Here is a 22,850-nt window from a genome sequence, read left to right as displayed (position 1 = left end):
ATTTTGTCTAACTTCTGCAGTCTAACAGGTATATATAGTGTGAAGACCCAGGCCAGTTGGGAATAGCAGAGTAGTAGAAGGCAGATATACTGGCCACTGGATAAGCAGTTTTCTGTTCCCTGACTGACCAGAGCAGGGGCTGCTCCAGGCTAATGGAGTCAGGTGAGGCTGTTAAGCACCTGATTCTAATTAAGGCCCCTCTGATGCTATAAAAGGGCTCACTCCAGTCAAGCCAAATAGAGCCAGGGGAGAGAAGTGTGGCTGAAGGGTTGGGCAATGAAGACACCCTGAAACCACTGGAAAGGGAGCCTAAGGTAAGGGTGAAGAAGGTGTTGAGAGAGAAGCAGGGGAGCTGTGGGGAAGTGGCCCAGGGAAATGTAGCAACTCTGGCAGTGGAAGGTTGGCTGCCAACAGCTGCTGCCATTAGGCTGCCTGGGCTGGAACCCGGAGTAGAGGGTGGGCTCGGGTTCCACCCAACCTGCCACTACAGAAACACCTCCTGGGAAGGGAATACAGGCCCTTGTCAGGACAGGAGACTCAACTGTTCTTGAATAAGCCTGTAGGGACAACAGAGACTGTGGGAGTTCTCTTACCAACCTCCTTGCTGGCTTATGATGAAAAGGGCTCAGTAGAGTGTATCCTGGCCCTAGAGAGAGAAGGGCTACATGGAGGGTTGCAGTGAGCCTCTGAGGCGAGCATAAACCGCCTGGAAGTGAGGGACCCACAGGGACAAGGTCGGAGCTCTGCCACAATAGATATATCTGAAAGTTAATGATTAGCTTTGGTCAGATAACTGTCCAATGCAAATGTGAAGAGCTGCATAATAACCATGTGTTATAATGTTTTTCAAAGGAACTCCAATGTCTTGCTGTTTCCTTTTCTTCATGTATTTTCAAACTAGTTTTCACTTTCTCTAGACAAAGTAGGTGGTGCAATTTATATGTGATAGTAATTTAATGTTGCATTGCACACAATGGTTTCCTAATCACTATCTAAAATAACAGAGAAAGGGAAGGAATTGACTTGGAGAATTACTGGAAAAGTCAAGACAATATTTGCTTTGTTTGGCTTGCACTGATAGTCCATACTGGCCCATTTCAGTTGTCCTTTTCCCCTAAGAGTCCTTTACGGATATCAATCTTCAATGAATCAGACTTCTATCAGCTTAGGTTTCAAAAGATTCTTTGTTACCTTGACAGAATAGTTACCCAGGCCACAGATTTTATGTGACACTCCTAACGTATTCCTGTTCTCATGCTAGAACTCAATCAATCGATTTCAAATACTGCGCACATACACCATGTGAGTATACTGACTTGGTACGCTAAGGCATGTTAATACCATTTTCCACTATGGGAAAAACAGCTTCCAGACTTTAAGATAAACATACCTATAAATTGTATGGTCCTCCCAAGGGGCCTGATTTGTCATTGCCCTGCACTTTGTGTAGGGCAAAGTGGGTGTGAAAAGTTACTATATCAGAATGCTAGCATTTTATTAATACCCGCTTCCATTGGTTTAAATCAGTGGCTTTAAACCTTCCTGGGCTGTGTACCCCATTCCAAATGATGTAGTCTACCGCATATCCCCATCTGAGATAGGGTCAATATACCTATGATTAGATTGCCAAGTCTTACTAAATAAAATGTGTCTTACTAAATAAAAGGATTTTTCTCATGTTCCCCCTGACGAGAGCTCACATACCCCTAGAGTCATCCGTACCTGTTTGAAAACCTCTGGTTTAAATGACTCAACAAGGTTAATAGCAAAGATCTCACTTTAAACATTATGAGAACTGGCAGGTATCCTGCTATCACTAGAAAGTGAGGAGGTCTCATCATGGGCCTGATCCAAATCCCACTGAAGCCACTGATTACCTTCAAGGGGCGAAATGTATTTGTTAGGTGCAACATCAGTTCTATAGATGGTTGCAGCAGATATTGCAACCACGTGCAGTATCTTTGGGGGAGCATTTTTCATAAAGTTTGAGTGTTTTACATATTGTTGTAGGCCAGAGATTGTATGCAACTACATGGTGGGAGGTCTACTGCAGCTCCTTCAGGAACTAAAAACAGTATGAGGTGACTACTACAGTTCCTGAGATAGTAGTAAACAGCTCCAGAGAAGTACCAAGCACCGGAGTGCTTTGTATATATTGCTTCAGGCTGGGTTTTCCAGAGACTGGGGAATAAAGAAGGGGCTTTTGGTATATAAAGGCTGAGTTTGGAGAGACTCAGGGTCTTGTTCAACAAACAGAGAGGATTTTGGGTCTTAGCAGGATGCCAGGTCTTGCTGAAAGGTTGGAAAGACTTTGGCATACTAGGGCTTCATAAGACTGATGAGAGAGTCCTGGAATGTTTAGTAAGCAGGTAGGGACTTCTATTGTTTTTATGTTTTCTCTGTATGCTTTTTTCTCCAGTAAAATAAATGTACCCTGCCAAGAAAGAGCTGTGTGATCACTGGTAAAAACAGTCATTGTCTGGAGTGCGGGGAGGGGGAGGAAACAATGCACACTGGTTGGCCTTTAGGAAGAGTGGCTTCCTGGAGTTATCATAGTGGAAGGCAGGAGATGTCCAACCTTAAAAACCCCAGTCAGGAGGGAGAGAGATGGTATCTTCTCAAGAGAGGTGACAGCTGAGAGCCGGGAAACATAAGGGGGCATTCCCGAGGGACCCCGGAGGGGGAAAACTGTGACAATGATTTTCTTATCTCTAGAATTAAAACTATCCATTGACTGTAAGCTGTTAAAGGGCCATTATAAAGATAGTATCCAAGCTTTCTGTGTTTGTCCTTTATTCATAGTGATTATTTTTAGCATTAGAAAAAAGCAAATGTTAAAAAATAGACTTTTTGTTAATTACTTGTGTATGTCTTACAGCTTTGTAGTTCTGGATTTCTATTGCTATTTGATATATACATGATTTTTATGGGGCTGGGGACCAGTCAAATTGATAGATACATAGCTTAGGTATATGCTTGTTCTACAACACCTTGAAAAGCACATATGGAAGGCACTATATTCATTCATAAATGCTATGCAACTCATACATTATTTAGGGTAAGCAAAGATTCACCACAGGACTTATGGACCACTAAAGTCTCATTTAAACCCTATTTTTGGCTTTAAGTGGCTCATGAGCCATAAACTGGATTTTGCACAGGCATGAATTTCACCCTGGGAGTCCATCTCTGAAAGGTGTTCAGCACTTCACAGAACCGGTTGCTTAGTAAATTAATCTATATTGCTTTATGTGGAAAATGCAAGTCATGTCTGTCTCAATGATTTACTGTATTCATCTGAAGTTTTTCCAGAACTAATTCACTTGCCTCTCATTCCTTGCTGACCTTCACAGTAATATGTGTATAGAGAGATTTTATAAACAAGAGCACAATTTAAAAGGGATTAATTTGATTAAGTGTGACATGCTCCTAAAGTAGACCTTAAACAGCAAGGAAATACCAAGTTATGGGATACCTCTCCACCCACAACATTTGTCTACTGACAGTGATAGACTGCTTGTCATCCCAAAGGAACTTCCTTCTGCCTCCAACTGATACAAGGATATGCACTTTACACTGTGGCGTACTGACAATGGTTAAAATGATGATCTATCACTTTAAATTCTCAGGGTGTTTCCTATGCCTGCTTGCAAGTTAGGAGGCTCTGTGGGGAAGCTTGTGACAGAGTCAGTCTGCAGACAGACAGCCTAAAGTAAGGTAGGGTGGGTTGTGTCTCTCCCTCCAACTCTTTTTTTTTTTAAGGGAGCAGCCTGGTCTGTCTCCCTCTGTTTTGGGATTCTTGTGTGGAATGGTGCAGCATTCAAAGAAATAAAGTAGTGTTACATCGCAACTTTCCAGCAATAATATTTGTTTGACTCTAACTTCTCTCTGTGTATGCCATGAACATGACACACGCAACACATAAATCCTTCACAACATTCATGCAAAACCTTACTTACAGCTTCAGCAACAATAGCAAACATTCAGCATTAACATATGGACACAGGTTACCTGTTTTTCTAGGTGGCAAATGTAGGAGGGTTGGAGGGAAGTATGGAGAGTACCCCTGTTCCCTCCAAACTTCCCTGATGTCATGTGTAGATATGGAGGGAGCAGAGATGTTTGAGGTGAGGAGAAAGCAGCGTGGTAATTATGAGGGTTGTGAATTCTGTGCTTAAGGAGGCCAGGTGGCCATCTCAGTTGTACTGGACACCACAAGACCTTCTTTCCTCAGAAACCCTAGAACTGACCAGCTGAGGCAAACTTCACGACATAAACATTTTCACATTCTCCTAGCTATAAAGCATAGAGGGCAGCAGTCTTTCCCTACATCTTCAATAACATTAGAAACAAGAGCCAAGAGGTCTTGTCTTGGGACAGTCTTGCTTTCATCTGGCTACCGGATTTCTTGACTATACCACTTTTCATCTGAATCAGGCTTCCGGTTGGGGGGGAAAGGAGAGGGATTTCCAACAAAATATCCTTTAGTCTAGGAGAAGGTGCAATGAGCTTGTGCTACAAAATACAGTTGTTCTACGTTTTGGACGTATATTACACATTTTGATCTCTTGTAGCATGTGCTGTGCCGATATTTCCCCACAAAACCTTTAGTGAAATGGGGGCCTTCCTTCCTGCTGCTTCAGTCTTACTGGGAATAGGAAATGGCAGCTGTCTTCCTAAGGCTACACACACACAAGAAACACAAGAAACACACATGCTAATAAGTAGTGGTCATCTTTGATGGCGTGAGTAGCTCCAATCCCACTGGCTTCCTTTAGTCCCATTGTAAGTTATGTGAAATGGTGCCTACACGGGGTGAGGGGGGGAGGGGATTAATTGTTATGGTGTGTTTGCTTAACTGCAGCCTAATTTCTTCAAATTCATTTTTGAAATAAGCTGCAAATTAATTTGTACCATATGGAAAGTGTGAATGATAACAAATTAGCCATTTGTTAGCAAAAAGGATTCCAAGAAAAGGTCAAAAAGTGGAGGGGAAAGGTCTGTAAAGTCTCCTTTTAGTTCATTCTAACTCATAAACTAAGTGACAGATTGAACAGAAAATCCCCAGAGAATTCAGCCTTTACCCACAGAGTATGTGTAGTAAATTTGATGAAGGTACACTGCATATTACATACAAAACAAAGAAATTGACAATATGCTTTAAGTGATCAGTTGAACCCAAGCATAATATAAAGGCACTACCACGCCCCTATAATGTATGCATGTAATATGTGCATCTAAACTGACTTGAACCCCTACTCAGAAAACTGGGAAAAACTAAACAAACCCTTCCTGAGTCCCCTTAATAGGCAGAACTTCCCCACTCACAAACACTCTGAGACAGTGTACAAACAAGGAAAACTTTGGGAAAACAGCACCAGAATGTATATACAAATAAAGAGTAAAATATCCTCTTTCCAGTAACTCTTGCAGTAGTCTGTCTAACTCCCATACCACCCAAAAGTGAGACTGTCCCACAGGTGACAGTCCCTTGGTTGCCCCAACTCACCTATCCACCAAACCCCATTCACAGTTTTGGATCAGCAAGAAACAGTCATCCAAGTGTCTTTTTAGCTGGTCTGTCTCCAGTCCCAAGGATTCTGCTTTCCTGCTCCTGTCTGAAGATGCCAGCACCTAACCCAGTTTAGTCATTCAGCTGATTTGGCAAGGTCTTGTTGGAGTCCACTCAACTCTGCAGCTGTCCATGGCATCATCTCTTGCCTTGAAGACCACAGTCTATTGTCATCTCTCACCACAAAGCCCAGAAAGTTCATAGGACCTTTCAGCAGAGTCTTGGCAACTTGGAAATGAGCTCTTTATACCAAGATAAGAGCTTTTTTCCCACTTTGTGTGTTTCTGGGGACCCCTACTTCCCAAAATCCAAGTTCATGTAAAGTTTATGACGACTTTCTAAGTGTCCATAGAAGAATTATGCATAGTTAGCCTGTACAAATGAGTATCACTATGTAAACCCTTTTCTCTTTTCATCAGTAGAGGAAGTATTTCCTCTCTGGAGCTTCTATCCATATGCAATACGTTATGTAGGGTGTGTGTGTGTGTGTACATATACACACTCTTTGCACACACTGATAAGTTTGATGCTGTGGTATAAAAGAAATAAGATGATTTTCCTAAATGTAAGTATAAAGACATTTTTCAGATTTAAATTTTTATTCAGAGCTAAAACTATTACCTTATTTCTCAATAACAATGGTATTTTTATTAGTTCAATAATAGTATCTAGTCGTGTGGAAAATCTTTACTACTGCACGCTTTCAAAAATTAATTTTATTTTTGCTTTGTTATCTGGATATCTTTCCACCATATCTTTAAATGTAATTTTTCCATTCCATTATGAAAGTTCTTTTTCAGTGCTATGGCTTCATTGTTTCAGTGGGCAGCAAGTTATTATGAGGTTTAAATTTAATAGAAAATGTATGATAGCTTACACTGCAGTCACCTGTCAAATAAATTTTACCCTCTTCGTGCTTGTCTGTGGGAAGTTACTGTAAAGTAGCTGAGAAAACGCTTCTTGCTTTCCATCATAAGTCAAGCTCAAATAAGTTACTTTCTGTGGGCAAAATCAGAGAAGTTCTAGGTTTGTTACAGAGCACAAAATGTGGAGAACTCAGTTTATTCCCCCTTCATTCAAGGGATGGGTTTTTGAAATGCAGGGAGCCAGCCAAAATAAAATAGCCTCGTGAAGCACAGGATGACAAGTCTGTTCTGTTACATCCTCCTCTGAAGCATCTGATACCAGCTAGTGCTGGAGACAAGATATTGGACTTAGAAGGATTATTGATCTATTCTGGCATGGTAGCTTTTACATCTTATGCTTTAGCAATGCAACATCATCACGCAATGCAACATCAAGACATGGTGATGCAGTGGCATGACATCATAGCTCATACCTAGAGCCCAGTCAAATAGTAAAATACACCTGATTCATAAGTATAGTCATCACTAAAACTGCCTACAAAACGTATCATATTTAATATAAATGATTCATCTGAAAATCCATATGAAAGTGAAAATTATTTGCTATATGTTACCCGCATGTTTAGCAAGTTTCAGTTATCAAACCAAGGAGCAGAAACCATGACTTACAAGGCCACCCATATAACACAAATAACAAATGCAGTTTCATAATTTTAAAATATATCATAATTTAAAAATTATTAATCAACACCACTCTGTGAATGTTTATGAAAAATTAAAACATTCAGAGAAAACCAAGATTTTTTTTGGAGGCATTACTAATCATAAATGAGCTAAGTTCATAAAAAATAAAGGGCCTGAGCCTACTTACACAGATGTACTGTAAATTAGGAGTTATCCTATTTTCAGTCAACAGAAGCACATTGGTGTAAGTGAAATAAGGAGGGGTCCGTTATTCATAAGTAATAGTTCAGCCAGCAATATTCATGCTGTATGTCATACAAGGGATAGCGGAACCAAATTTACGTCTTGGTTTAATTCAGCAGATCCTGCTGGGCCTAAACGAATTATTATAATCTATTATTATGGTAGTGCCTATGGGCCTAGCAAGAACAGGGTCTCAGTGTGCTAGGTGCTGTACAAAAACAGAGTCGTAGATGATCTTTGCTTCAAAGAGCTAAATGGAAAAGGCAGAGACAGGTCAGGGAAAGCAGAGTGAACAATGTGATGGCCGCAAACATCATGTTAGTTCCATGAGGGCTTTTTTCCCCCTAAAACTTCCATACAAAGAGTTATAGATAAATTTAACAAAGCAAAACAAAAAACCAAACAAGTCTTAGTGACTAATGTCAATAGCTGTAACAAAAGGAATCTTAAATTTGGGATCAATCCTGTAACCTAAGTTCATACAAGGAGTCCCATGGGTGCAATGGGGGTGACTAAGGATTACTCACACAAGTAAGGCTATAGAACTGGGGTCTGCTGTATATTTGAGCATTTAACCATCTTCAATGCACAGCACCCCAACATCAACCTTGGGATGAATTCTGAAGTTCCTTTCATTAAATGATGACAGTTACTGGTAGGCGAAGGCTGTGTGTACACCTGGAGCTGGAAGAGTGATTCCCAGCTCAACGAGACATCCTGGTACCAGCTCTTAGCGAACTGGCATGCTAAAGCCAGGAGGGTAGCAGCAGTAGCATGGGCAGTGGTGAGTAACCGCCACAACTGCAAACTCATTACACACACCCTGTAGCTACACACTTGGGGCGAGTACCCTGTGCCCACCCACTCGCAACTGCCCATGCTACTGCAGCTACACTACTGTGTGTAATGAGCTAGTGCAAGTGTATATATGTGAACTTGGAATCACCCCCACAGTTTTGCGTGTAGACCTAGCCTGTAAGTATCGTGATCGCCTCCAACTGTAAAGTCCCTATTGATAAAACAGACATACCTTATTTCTTCCCACTTCTAAGGGCAGGTCTACACTAAGGGCGGGGGTCGAACTAGGGTACGCAAGTTCAGCTACGTGAATAACGTAGCTGAATTCGAAGTACCCTAGTTCGAACTACTCACCCGTCCAGACGCCGCGGAATCGAAGTCCGCGGCTCCAAGGTCGACTCCGCCACCGCCGTTTGCAGTGGTGGAGTACCGGAGTCGACCGCGGCGCTTCCGGAGTTCGAACTATCGCGTCCAGATTAGACACGATAGTTCGAACTCCGAGAAGTCGAACTCACCGCGTCGACCCGGCTGGTAAGTGTAGACTAGCCCTAAGTCCTTTAATTTAATTTTCAAAAAGGACATTGGAATATACTTACATATTCATAATGTAGTTTGGTGGGTTACATCTTTAGCTGACTTTAGGTCATTTTTGGATGGTTCTGTGAAATAATTTTCCTTTAAATGTAACTGAATTCTGTCTTTTGTTATCTGCTATTATACACAGGGCTGGCCTGAGGGTTTTGGAAGTGTTGGTGTGATGAGTCATACGAAATGTCACAGTTTCATGGCAACTGCACCTGTATTCGTGCCCCACGGTTCACAAAGGTCACCCATTTTAGGCTTCTGGCTCCCAGCCATCACCTTTATTGGGTGTCAGCTCACGTCTCATGGCCTCCTGACTGGGGATTTTTAAGGCTGCACAGCTCCCTGCCTTGCACTGTGATATCCCCAGCAAGCCTAACTGCCTAAGAGGCTAGCATCTGCACTTTGCTTTCTCTCCAAGGGCTATGGTCAGTGTATTGCCTGCAATTGTAAGTTACCACATAGTTCTAAGTAAGCACATTTATTCCTAAGCATTGCAGAAGAAACATATTGAAACAATAAAAGAACCTAAAAAGGTTGCCAGAGATAACCCCCCACTCCACCCGAGGGGGTTGGTAGGTTTTTGTCCTTCCAGATTCATCAAATTCCCTTTTGAACCCTTTGAATAATTTCTATGTCAATTTGCTAAAATTAAGAGTGAAACCAAGACAAAGACAAAGAGTAAAAGAACCATATAATTTTTTTTCATTTAAAGTGTTAGGAAGATCGGAATAACACACATCGATGTGTTGCACTGAGAACTGCATAATTTAAAAAAAAAACATTCAAATTAATTTGAGAAGCCTAACTATATTAGTGTTGCTGGGCCGCACTTTGATGACCACAAGCTGCAGGATATTAGATTTAACTCCTTAAGACTGGACAACTCAAAGCTTTCACTCTCTGTGTTCTTAGGACACAGCCAGACATGCCAAACTCATGGGAAAAAAACACAGAAATTGGGCTTGGTTTTGGCTTAATTGGCTTGTGAGTTGCTTGTTGGCTAGTTTTTGGCTTGTAACTTGTTTGACTTGCAAATAGCTTTTTGCTTCTTTTTTTTGATTGGCTCCCTGGTGAGCAGGGGCAAAGTGGGGAGAGAATCACGGTTGCACACCAGGCCCACCACAGGCCGGGGGGATCGAGTCACATATAGTGTTGAGATTCTTAGGGATTCGTTTGATTTGGCCTTGTTTTGAAATGGGATTAGCTTGATTTTGGGGTTATTGTGAAAGTCACGGTGCTTATTTACCACTTGAAAGTTGGCAACTGTGGCCCCAGCCAAGCCAAGTAATCAAATTCCACAGGGAAATTTGCATGCTTGAAGTTATGCATAAGGTTAAGTCCCTTAGACTAATTCAGCAAAGCATTTAAGCAGATGCGTATGTCCACAAAGCAATTAAGCACATGGTAAACTTTAAGCATGTGCGTAAGTCCCATTGAACTCAATGGGACTTAAAGAAAGGCCTGAAAAGAGCTTTGCTGAATAAGGAGGGACTGCTGAAATGGGCTATAGGTAGAACTCACTGCCCAATATAAAACAGTCTAAAGACTTGACCCAACTAAGTGTTGAGTGCCTCCTCTTGGGAGCCCAGCATTTTGGCAGATCAGCCTCCAGAAGTATATTTCTCTCTGAAATGCAGCTACGCTTGCTTGACAGCCTTTTCTGCATTCCACAGATTTCCCAAACTGGAGACATCATAGCACTTGAGTGGCATGGTTTCTGCACTGTAATTAGAACTGTGCAAATCATAACCAAGGAACAAAGTATTCATTCAAGCTGACATATTTATTTCTATTTATTGTGCGATGCTTTCTTATGAACTGAGACATGCTTCCTGCTGCAGCACTTGTTTGCACTTTAGCTCTCTATTACAAAGCTGTTTCATGTGTTTTATAACATTCAAACCTAAGAAACATGAATTCTTCTAAAATTACCACTTTGCCATTGGAACACAGTATCTTCTGGTAACCCGTGGTAACAGTGTTTCTCTTGTTTTAAGTAGCAGGTGTTGAGGACATAGCAAATGGCTGCCTATTCAGCTTAGGCCTCCTAATGGATCTTTTAGGGCTAGTCAACACTTTCATTTAAATTACACCAGGATATTCTACATTCAACTCACACAGTAAGCTTTGCTGGAAAGCTACGGGGATTCAATAAACCCTACATTACACAATCTGTCTCTGCAGACAATTTTAATGCTAACGGCCTAGTCTGTTTTTATGTTTTCCCTGTTTAGCTTGGATTTTTACATACGTTAAACAAGATAGACACCATGGGCCAAATTCATCCCTGCTGAAACCCAACTGAAATCCGTGAATTGATACCAAGGATGAACTGGCTATGTGGCTATAGTGTGTCCCTCAGAAAAATGTACGTCTTAATCTTGGGGACATTTTTACTTAAGAAAAGGGTAAGTATAACCTGGTAAGCAACCCACTCATTTTCAAATCTCCTTTCACACCCTTAGCTTCAGCTTTTACAGCTGCATATGCATACAAAAAGGAGAGAATATCACCTTAATATTTATCGATTTGAATGCAAAACAGTGGCGCCTTGACAAATTCGATAATGGAAACTACAGTATGTGGAAACTAAAATATTTAAGGTTTAAATATAAAATGACATGAAATTGCTAACTAGAATTTCACTGATATAGAAGTATTTGGTTACTTTTCAAAAGTTACTAATATTTTTTGTATAGATCTGACTTCCAGTTAGTCACACTGTGTGAAATTCACCCCTATCCCTTAGCTATCTCAAGGCCTGTGAACCAATTATGTTGCATGTATGTCTTATTTTGAGGACTTCAGTGGGTCTCTGCACCAGAAGTGAATTTTACCCTCTGTAGTTAAAGGAGAGAAAGTGATATTTGTGGTAGGCTCAGTGGTTGCATCTTTAAACTGTGAGCCCTAGAACGTATGCAGATAGCTCAGTGGTTTGAGCATTGGCTTGCTAAGCCCAGGATTGTGAGTGCAATCCTTGATCGGGCCATTTAGGGATCTGGGGCAAAAATCTGTCTGGGGATTGGTCCTGCTTTGAGCAGGGTGTTGGACTAGATGACCTCCTGAGGTCCCTTCCAACCCTGATATTCTATGTACCTAGTTGAAATTAATGCTATTTTACAAGTGTGTGACCAGATGCCATCTTGACTTGTCTATTTACATATAATATCCCATCCTCCCTCTCCTCTGTCCTTAGATTGTGTGTAGCTTGAGAAAGAGACTAGAGAGATACAAACACAAAAGATCCCCTGCTCATAACTACATGAGAGTAGGCAGGAGCTTGTACACTTCAGTCAGCCACAGTATTACTACACAACATAATTAAAGCCTCATTCTGAAAGATATGTGTTGCAGTTCAGCACAACCGCACCTGTATTCCCCCTTTGTGATCCAGTGGGGGACTGGCATCTCTCTCCTTCCTGACTGAAGTTTTTTTCCCAGGCTGTCCCATTCCTTGCCTAGACTGTGATATTCCCAGCAAGTCAGACTGCCTAAACAGGCCAGTGTCTGCACTTTGCTTTCTCTTCTCAAATGTATGAACAGCATAATTGCCAACAGTTATAAATTACCATACAGCTCTTTATAAGAAAGCACATTTATTATTATAGTGAAAGTGTTACAGGAAAAACATATTTAAAGAATAAATGATCCTACAGGAGTTGTAATAAGCTTACCAGAGGCAACCCCCCGTTACACACACACACACACACACACACACACACACACACACACACACACACACACACACACACACACACACACAGAGGCTTTGGTAGGAGTCAGTTCTTCAAATCCACCAGAGTTTTTTCCTATAGTTACAAATTAATAATAGCCTTAGCTCAGAACTTGCACACCCATGAATAGTTCAGACTTTCCTTTATATAGCTTGGGCCTTTGATTTTGAGACTCTAGAAACAGATAATCAGCAGACAAAGGTCCAGTTTTAAGGATGTAGTTTCCAAAGGCTGGGTTTTTGCATAACTGGGAAATTTGCATTCACCTCCCCCTGGAGATCCCAGGAAATACACTTCACACATATTGTCCCAGAATATCATTCTGGTCTTCCACTTTGTTCAATATGGCCCTTTGATCATCCAGGCCACAATAATGCATAACCTTTGCATTTAAAACAATGGACTCTAAAGATACTTAACATTAATTCAATAAGGTTTTTCAAGAATGTAGCGGGAAGTTGCCATATATACCACAACATGTGTTAGTCAAATCCAAATTATTAGGCTCAATACAGGAGTAACTGGATGAATTTCTATGGCCTATGTTCTGCAAAAGGTCAAGCTAGAATATCTAATGGTCTTTTCTGTCCGTAAAATCGATATATCTATTAATTCTGACTGCACAGAATCATTTTGTTTTTTTAAATGCAAAATTGCATATTATTTATTTATTTTGACTGTTCCTTTTGGATGGTATTTGTTCAACTGTTAATACCATAAGAGTAGATTCAGTGTTCATGGTATCAGCTCTTCTCCAGCATCCGTTTCATATTATAGAGCTACCCTGAAGGTATAAAAGCTCTGCGGATTTGGTGGGGTTTTACGCAATATTAGTGCAATGAATATAGTATACTCCGCACTCCACTGCATTCTCTTCCTAAGGCACGATGACATTATACATTGCAACAGTTTTGAAGAATAATACAAAAAGCCCATTGACTTCCTGATGTTTTAATAAGCTTTAGAGAATTGAAAGCACCATAGTATTTGCAAAAGGGCAGAGGGCAGTTAGAGAATGCATTGTGTCAGTGAGTCACAGATTAACAGATACAGATAGCACTAGACTTTTGACACACAGCAACGATGAGCAGGAGAATGTAAATTTGGCTGTTTCTTCGTTGATGTTCAAAGGGATGAAACGAAAGAAGAAGTTTTTCATTTTTTTTCCCCAAACCTCTGATCTTTTTATTTTTATTTTTTTTAATTTCTCAATAGTTTGGGGACTGGTTTTGAGCTTTTCTGGAGAGGATTTTGTCAAGGGAGATTACTCACAACCAAGGTCAAGTCACTGATGTGCTGGCTGCTACTTTTTTAACAAGAGGATCCCACAGAAGTATCCCTCCTTAACTCTATAATAAACCCTGTGCCGCAGGGAAACATGAGCTCCCGGAAAGAAGTGAGAGGCTGGGGAATCGATTCATTTATTTTTCCTTTTAAATCAAACTTTTTTTATTTTAAACATCCTCAAGGAAGAAGGTAACATTGCTTGGCAAACAAACATGTCCAAGAATTCTTGCTGGATGTGCTTCTACTTTATCTCTTACAGCCACTGAATTTATTCGTAGGTTAGCACTGTGCTCAGCTTGTACAATTTGACAAGGGAGATGGGAGTGGTGATTCTGTAGGGGAAAAAAAAAAATTTTTTTGGGGGGGGGAGATCCACCAATGGGAGAGTTGGGGAAAATACTGAATCTGCCTTTTTGGTATAACCTAGTCTATTCCAAAAACAAAAAATAGTGGCCATGTAGACAGCAGCTCCAGCCAGTAATATTGTTTCCTTTAGCAAGCAGCATTTTTTTTTTAAATCACAAAATGGTAACACATGAGTGGCATATTGCTCAGAAGAATATATACACACACATTGTATATAATCCAAACCTTACCCCCCCCACACACACACTCAGCAGTTTGTCTTTATCGGTAACTCAGACCACAATCCCTCAACATAAGCATCCTTCCCAAGCTTGGTTGTTCCCCAGGTTTCTGAGCTGTACCTTCCATGTCACAGACTCTAGTTCCCTTTGTTTCTAACAAAGAAACTCCTAGACCTCTTATGTCCTCTTTGGAGTTAATTGTATGTAGCAGATTCCGTTATACTTTCCTTGCATCTTTAGAAAAGGTTCAAGCACTTAACATCAGAATCACTCACAAGCAGAGTCTTGTATCTCTAAACCGAGCGTTAAAATCTCTGACCATGTTATATATCCCCTCCTACACCAACTTGCAGGGCCTGCTTTCTCACTTTTGTTTTTCTCCTCTAAGCAGCCATTGCAGGACCCAATTTCCAAAGTCCTCTGTTGCAGGTTGTATCATTTTCCTTTCCAGATTGACAAGTTCCGTGATCCCTGAACACCCTAGAGTAGAGAAGAACATTAAAATGATCTAGCCTTTCCCCAAGCCAAGCACCTAGGTAACAAATGGAACATCCCAACACAAAGCCATCCCGTTTGTTCTCTTATTCATAGGGAGAATATGTTGTTATTCTTTATGTATTTCAGTAGTGCTTAGAGACCACACTCATCGACCAGGGCCCCAGGTCTAGGCAGAACAAATGACACAGAAGAAATAACAGTCCTTGCCCTGAGACACTTACAATCTAAGTATTAGACAAGAGACAACAAATGGATACCACAAACAGACAGGGGGTGCACCAGGAACCAGTGAGACAAAACACATGCCTGAGAGTCTCCCGGACACACATTTTCTGCTCTGAAGTAGTTCTTTTGCAATAAGCCCTCCCACACTATTCCTCATGCTACATGTTGTCAGATGGAACAGCTTTCTATCACCTATAGAACCAGATTAGAGTTGAATGGGTGATCTTGAGGAGAAAGATTCTATAGCTTGTTACCAATCCCCTGTGGCATCTAGTACCCCTGAATGTCTGTTTAAAAATATTTCACTCAATATAATGTATGTGCATGTATATATGTATATACATATATAATTTATGTATATAATTTAAATATGGACAGAAATAAGACAGTCTGTGATTAAAAAATGCAACCAAAAACATTTTTAGGCTAAGGTTTAGAAATAAATCGCTAGATCCCTGTTTTAAACCTTGACTTAAGTGTATTAGAAAAGGTTGTTAAAAGTTCAGGACAACTTTGATCAAACTTGTATTTGCTTCATTAACATTTATTCCACTACTGATGGGAAGTAAGGTGCTCTTTTTGAATTACATTATAAGTAGTGTTTTATCAAATCGTCTGCCTGAGAATGTGCTGATTTTGGGGGGAGATTTTAACTGCACTATCTATTATACCAAAGACAGAAACCATTTAGAGTCTCATCCTCCATCTGTAAAAGAATTGTCCTCTCTTACACATTTATGATTTAACTGATGTGTGGAGGAATTTTAATCCATAAAATAGGCAATATACATGACTCAGTACAAATGCTAACCTCCTCTCTAGCAAGGCAAGATAGGTTTTATGCGTATCGGAATCATTTACATCTGTTAAGAATGAGCTATATTCCTCCAAATGTGCTTTTTTCCCCACCCCCTTGATCACAGTTTTAGTAGTTCTTAATTCTGTTTCACCTTCCTTACAGCTATTAACACATCTCTTTTATAAAACTCTTCTGATACACATTTTCAAAGCTCAATTTTCATGTTGTACCTGCAAGAAATCTAAATACTTTTCATACGGAAGTACTGAGTGCTCCGAATCCAAATCTAGGCTTCAAAATCAAATCTATTTTTGTATATATGGTTCTGAGTCTCATTTACACATTGTGAGCTCCTGATCTACTCATGTACTTAAAGTGAGATAGGTATATATATATATATATAATCAGTTTTCACTTAAATCATGTCAAACCATTTAAGTTAATGAAAATATTTATAATATGATATTTTTTTTAAAACTTCATGTTTGCCAAAAAAAACCTACATTTAAGGCTTCAAGCATATAAGAGCACTCCAAAATACCGGATTTGGTTTTCATATCTCAGCCACACATATACCATATTCTAAATCTGATCAAGTTCATGAATGAATAATGGTCTTCTTGAGAGCTCTTGAGACACAGTACAATATTTTGCTCATGGCACTTAGCAGTGACCATACATTTTCAAATCTCTGTACAAATGTGAACTAATTATAAATTTATTGGCCTTCACTGTACTTCTCTGAGATACTTTGAATGTCATTCGCCACATTTTACAGGAGGGGAAATGGATTCAGTGTCAGGATAAGGCCCAAATGATCAAACATGTCCACTAATTTTTGGTACCATCCCAGATTAGAGCTGTGCAAAGATCTGTTTCCAAATGATTAACTGAAATATAGGCTAGATCCCTTGGATCAGGAAAGGCTTTTGACCAAGTTTCTCATTTTTAAATAAACCCCAAAGGGTGTCAGTTTGAATTTTAATTTGGGGTGAAAGGTGGTTAATCAAACATTTACATTGCTGCAGCAATGTGAGCTTTCCACTTAGGGGGCCCAGTCCTGCTCCTGTTGAAATCAAAGGGAATTTGGGCAGCATACTTCAGTGGAGCATGATCAAGTTGGTGATGTGGCAAGAAGTATTATACTGGCAAAAACGTCTCGTTTTCAGGAATGTTTTATTTATAGGCCATAGAAGATTCAATAAACAGGCTAGTGGGTGCTTTTTCATTCCCTGCTTCCATATGTATCTCTTGTTTTTATTGGATGCTAGGAGTATGAGCAAGAGCTCAAAGATTTAATGACAAAAGGCCTGACTGAAATCAATCTTTGCATGGTAAGGCACTTCTCAGCATGAGGGAGGGCATAGGAATTAGTCCCCAAATAATTTATTTCTGAAGGAAATGTAGGAGAACAACAATAATGGCCAAATAGGAAGAGAGCCAGTAGGGCCAGATCCGCAGCTGGTGTATAACAGCATAGCTCACCTTATCTGATTTGCATTAGATGAAGGATCTGACCCAGTGACCAAGACCCTGATTTGGCAAGTACGTAAGCACATGACAAACTTTAAGCATGAGAGTGAGTCCAACTGATTTCAACAGGACTATTCACAGGATTAAAGTTAATCATGTACTTTCTGAATCAGAGCCCCAGGTTGTAAATGACCCATATGCCAAGGTATCTGATATCCCCTCCCCAAATGTTACCCCTTTCTTGAGTTCCATTCCCATTCATGTATAGGGGAAAGATAGTGCACCAATTATCTTGCACTGGTAATAATGTGTTAATGTAGTGACTCAAGGAATCCTTTGAAAAATGCATTAAACCCACCTTCAATAGCATCTATTTGGAAGTCTTCTGTTGCTGCTGTTTTAGACACATACTTTGTTTTATTCTTGGAAAAAAGGGAAAGTCATTCTTCAATGTTTAACATGTAATTTGTAAACAAGCTAAATTGCTTGTATTTTGTCTTCTTGTTTCATAACTCTTCTGCGTTTGCACTCAAAGACACCTCTTCAATATCTTTCTGGAGGTAAGATTTCCACTTAAAATATTAATAAGAGGAAAAACATATATTCCACAGGAAGGTGCTACTAACATTACATCGTTGTTCATATAACAATATAATGAAACCATTTGTTAATAATATTAAAATGAGAGCAATCAAACCCAATGATGACTGGAAATGGCCTGAAGCAGCACTCAAATATTGATTTAGTAGGAAGTTATATGTTCTTCATTATTAAACCCTGCACTAGTAGTTGAAAGCCCTCATTGCTTAGATAACTAGTACAGCCAAAGCAGGTTGAACATGACAAAAAAAATTGCATTGCTTAGTATACTAAATTATATTTTAAATAAAAGATTTGTCCTTTGGCTGAAAGGCTGTTTTACCATTATCAAGAAGGGTATTCTTCTGGTTGCAAAAGGAATGAAAATACAAACTCCGATCCTTAAATGTCTCTTTCTCCTGACTTGTTGCAAACATTGATTTCTAAGACCTCATCCATTTGTAGCTGGAACCATGTATTTTTCTGCCATTGCAAAATTGTGTAACTATGTGCACTAATGGATCTGAATGCAGAACTGGGGTCTAAGGGTTTACTCTTCCTTCTTTAACTTCTGAAAGTGGTACACATATTTTAATATGTTTAATATAGAAAAGCAAACCGAGAAATTGCAAAAACTAAGTCTTTAAAGAAGGGTGACCTTAAATAGTGAAGAATTGGAAAAATGTTACCAGTGGAAATGTAAAAGCGGCAAAGTGTCCTGTGGCACCTTATAGACTAACAAATGTATTGGAGCATGAGCTTTCGTGGGTGAATACCCACTTCGTCGGATGCAGCTCATGCTCTAATATGTCTGTTAGTCTATAAGGTGCCACAGGACTCCTTGCCGCTTTTACAGATCCAGATTAACATGGCTACCCCTCTGACAGTTGAAATGTGTTTTCTTCATTTAAATGTGATACTAGCTTTTTTGTTAACTATCAATTGATTAATATACAGTATGAGAATTAACTATTATGAGGGAGACCTTTTGCATTTCATTAGCATAGTTTAATAACATTCAGTAGAATAATTTTATTTTTAAATTTTTAAATTTAAGTGACTTTTCAGCTTGGAAAAGAGGAGACTAAGGGGGGATATGATAGAGGTATATAAAATCATGAGTGATGTTGAGAAAGTAGATAAGGAAAAGTTATTTACTTATTCCCATAATACGAGAACTAGAGGTCACCAAATGAAATTAATAGGCAGCAGGTTTAAAACAAATAAAAGGAAGTTCTTCTTCACGCAGCGCACAGTCAACTTGTGGAACTCCTTACCTGAGGAGGTTGTGAAGGCTAGGACTATAACAATGTTTAAAAGGGAACTGGATAAATTCATGGTGGCTAAGTCCATAAATGGCTATTAGCCAGGATGGGTAAGAATGGTGTCCCTAGCCTCTGTTCATCAGAGGATGGAGATGGATGGCAGGAGGAAGATCACTTGATCATTGCCTGTTAGGTTCACTCCCTCTGGGGCACCTGGCATTGGCCACTGTTGGTAGACAGATTCTGGGCTAGATGGACCTTTGGTCTGACCCGGTACGGCCGTTCTTATGTTCTTATGTTCTTATATGAGACACAATTTAATTTCTCACAAAACAAATATTGCATCATATGCATTGTTGTAGCACAACCAAAATATAGTTCTCGCTTTTGGATTCTATCTATAACAAGGGAGTAGATAAATTACTTTTTGTGGCTGGTCACCAACAGTAAGCAAACCAGATCCTTTATGAAAAATAACAGGTTTTTAATTAAAAAAACAGAAACATTCAGACATCCAGGAACTTTTTATATCTCCAAATCTTTAGAAAATTAATGTATGTGAAGAAATCTGGCATTTGCAGAACAGATCCAAAAAAACAATAGTAGATGAGACCTCTATAATCTCAAGGTTATAATAAAAGTAGAGAACCCTCATCTTTAAATCCCCTATCCAGCAAACTGCAGAAATATCATCTTAACTTTCAGCAGGCGAATAGTGCCATTGATTTCAGTGGGACTACTTATGTACTTCAAGTTAAGGACATATGTCAGTGAATTGCTGAATTGGGACTTAGTACATCATTGCCTATTCTATAATGTGAACATTTTCTATTACCGATAAAATATTAGTTTTCTGTAAATTATTTATTCTTTCAGCTGTCTTCAAGGTTTGATTCTTTGGCCTTTGTTCCAGTGGTAAAATGGTGGTCAGCTGTGAAGCAGACCACAGGGCAGGTGCAAGATCACCATGATTCGCTGACTATCTAATGTATGTACCATATTTGTTTACTGTACAGTCTGACCAAAAAATCATAGGAACATGATCAAAGGGAATTAGTATACTGGATGAAACCAGGAGTCCATCTAGTCCAGTATCCTGTCTCCAGCAATGACCAATTTCAGCTGCTTCTGAGAAAGCTGCTACAAACCCTTTAGTAAGCAGATACAGTTTTCTCCTAACCACCACTAATTTGAGGTTGACTTATGCCCTGAAGCATGAGGGTTCAGGTACCCTCCTGACACATTCAAGGGTGCAATCCAGACTAGGGAGAGATTGTGTCACCACCTGACCCAGAGCCCTGGGTGCCTCACAATGCTTTGTTGTTGTAGCTCCCAACCTGGGCTACTCACAGACAGATTACCTGCATGCAGGTCAGACCCTGAGAGTCTGTGTACAGCCCTGGTCCAGCAGCACTGACCCCAGCAGCCTATTCAGCAGAACACCAGCCATGGTTACTACCTGCAGGGTGACCCCAACACACTCCCAGTCCTAAACTTTCCAAAAAATGTGTTCTGCACTGCCCAGCCCTCTCCTGGACAGTCCAGATATTAGAGGTCTGTTGCCCCTGTAAGGGGTCAATATTCAAGAGTTTCCTACTACCTAAGTGGAGTTACTAAACAATTTGGTTTAAATGCAACACTGGATTGGTTCTGATATAAAAAATAAAACAAGTTTATTTAACTACAAAAAGAGAGATTTTAAACAAGTACAAGTATAAAGCATTAACGTTACAAATGGTTACAGGAGAAATAAAAGTACAACACTTTCTAGTAGCTAAAACTCAACAAGTTAAACTTCGTTCAAGGTAAAATCCTTGCCACGTATTCCCAGAAACCCAAATTCTCAGACCAGGATCTCCCTCAAAGTCAAAGGGCTGGTTCCTTTGTCTTCTTAGGTGAAAGAGAGGGAGGTAGAGATATAGGGAGAGATGTCTTGCAGTATTTTTGACCCTCACTTTAATCATAGAATCATGGAACTGGAAGGGACCTTGAGAGGTCACCTAGTCCTACTCATGGTAGGACTAAGTATTAATATTCTAATCCCTCTTTGAAGTGGATTCCTCTGAGGATTACCCCTCAAAAGAAAATTTTATTCAAAAAGTAAAGAAGGCAACATGGAGTCTGGTGGTGAAGGTGGCTCCATGCTCTTCCTTTTCCCCGGTGTATGCTGAAATGCAGATTTGCCCTATTTCCTGCCATTTACCCCTCTTGCTGCCTCAAGGATCCTCTTTATTACTTATATGTAAATTGAGGTACACACTGTCCTTTGTTTAGGATAGGCCTGTTTAACAACTTTTGCCTAGTCAGGGCTGTGTGGGACTGAACATGTGCTACCAATATTATAGTGGGGGACTTCATAACTTCACATATAATGTTGCTACAAATATTTCACCACGATATTATTGACCAGGTAGTTTTTTTTTTTTCAAATGATACCTCACGAGGCATATTTTGTACAATACTGTGTAGGGTGGTGAATACAAGGATGCTTTCGGTCACTCTTCCAAAACTCCTCTGCTTTTTTTTTTACTAATATAATGTTGCATATTTTCTTATTATCCATATAAATATCAAGCCTTTTTGTTGAACCTGGCTAAGCTCTGGGTCTCATTAAATCTTGTAGCAATGAGCGCCACAGAAAAATTGTGCATTGTGTAAAAAGTATTTCCTTTTAATCATTTCCATTTAATTGATTGTCCATTTGTTCTTGTATTATGAGAAAGAATGAATAGACATTCCAAATCTACCTTCTCCACACCATTTATCATTAGCCCTCTTATTTGTCTCTTTTCTAAAGTAAACAGTCCAATTTGTATAATTTCTTTTTATTTCAGTTTCCTTGCCCCTCATCATTCTTGTTGCCTGCCTCTGAACCTCCATCATTGCTGTTATATCCTAAGGGACTTCTTTGGAGAATAATGTCATACACACCTTTATATGAAAACAGAGATGAGTTTTCATATTCCCAAACTAGTTTGTATCTGTTTTTTTAATAGAAACTAAAATCTACAGTTCATTTTGGCTTATTAAATTACATAGATATCTTAGAACTGTCCTACTGCGCATCCAATAAGTTATTTCTTTGAGAAACTGAATAGAGACATGAACATAGTGAATCCATTTACATACTGATGTTAAATATTGAACACATTCTTATTTACATTGTCAGCTTGATTAAACTGTAGTTGTCATTTGTCTGCTAGGCCTAAAACCCTGGTATTCTAACTAGAAAAAGATAAGCTCTTCATAAGTGGACACAATAGCAGCTTTTTTGTCCCCTAATTCATTTAAAGTCAGATTCATCCAGGGTTCAGTGGAGATGGACTGACTTTTACAGTCATTTTTAGCTGTCAGATCTTTTTTTTGGGGGGGGTGGGGAGGCGAGCAGGGGGAAGATGTGTTTTAAATGGAAGAGAAAAAACCCCACAAAACATTGTATACTCTGCCGCAGAGATAAAAATGATGGGCTTTCTGGCATGCTGCATCTAAAGACTTGAAGAAATAGGGATAGCAGCAGCAACGGTCTGATTTCAGAATGTATGTTAAATACTAATTTATGTCAGGGATATTTTATCTCCTCCTCCTCCTCCCCATTATCTTTTTTTCACAGCATGCTCACACAGCAGAAGATAATAATTAAGCTTCTGAGCATTGT

General features: G+C 39.6%; 1 long non-coding RNA gene across 2 annotated transcripts; it reads left to right on the top strand.

Moving 5' to 3' along the window:
* The first annotated feature begins 248 nt into the window (after positions 1 to 248).
* Positions 249 to 22,165, top strand: LOC120396603. Of its 2 annotated transcripts, XR_005593247.1 has the most exons (4): positions 249 to 314; positions 10,983 to 11,156; positions 17,887 to 17,911; positions 22,030 to 22,165. It is a non-coding gene; the product is annotated as an uncharacterized LOC120396603 (long non-coding RNA). The 2 variants fall into 2 exon arrangements; XR_005593246.1 differs by lacking the exon at positions 17,887 to 17,911 and having other exon boundaries at positions 22,030 to 22,126.
* Positions 22,166 to 22,850: the final 685 nt, after the last annotated feature.

Source organism: Mauremys reevesii, linkage group 2 (genome assembly GCF_016161935.1).
Source record: "Mauremys reevesii isolate NIE-2019 linkage group 2, ASM1616193v1, whole genome shotgun sequence".
Lineage (NCBI taxonomy): Eukaryota > Metazoa > Chordata > Testudines > Geoemydidae > Mauremys > Mauremys reevesii.
The sequence above is the reverse complement of the archived record's forward strand: the minus strand, read 5'-3'. Positions and strand labels throughout refer to the sequence as shown.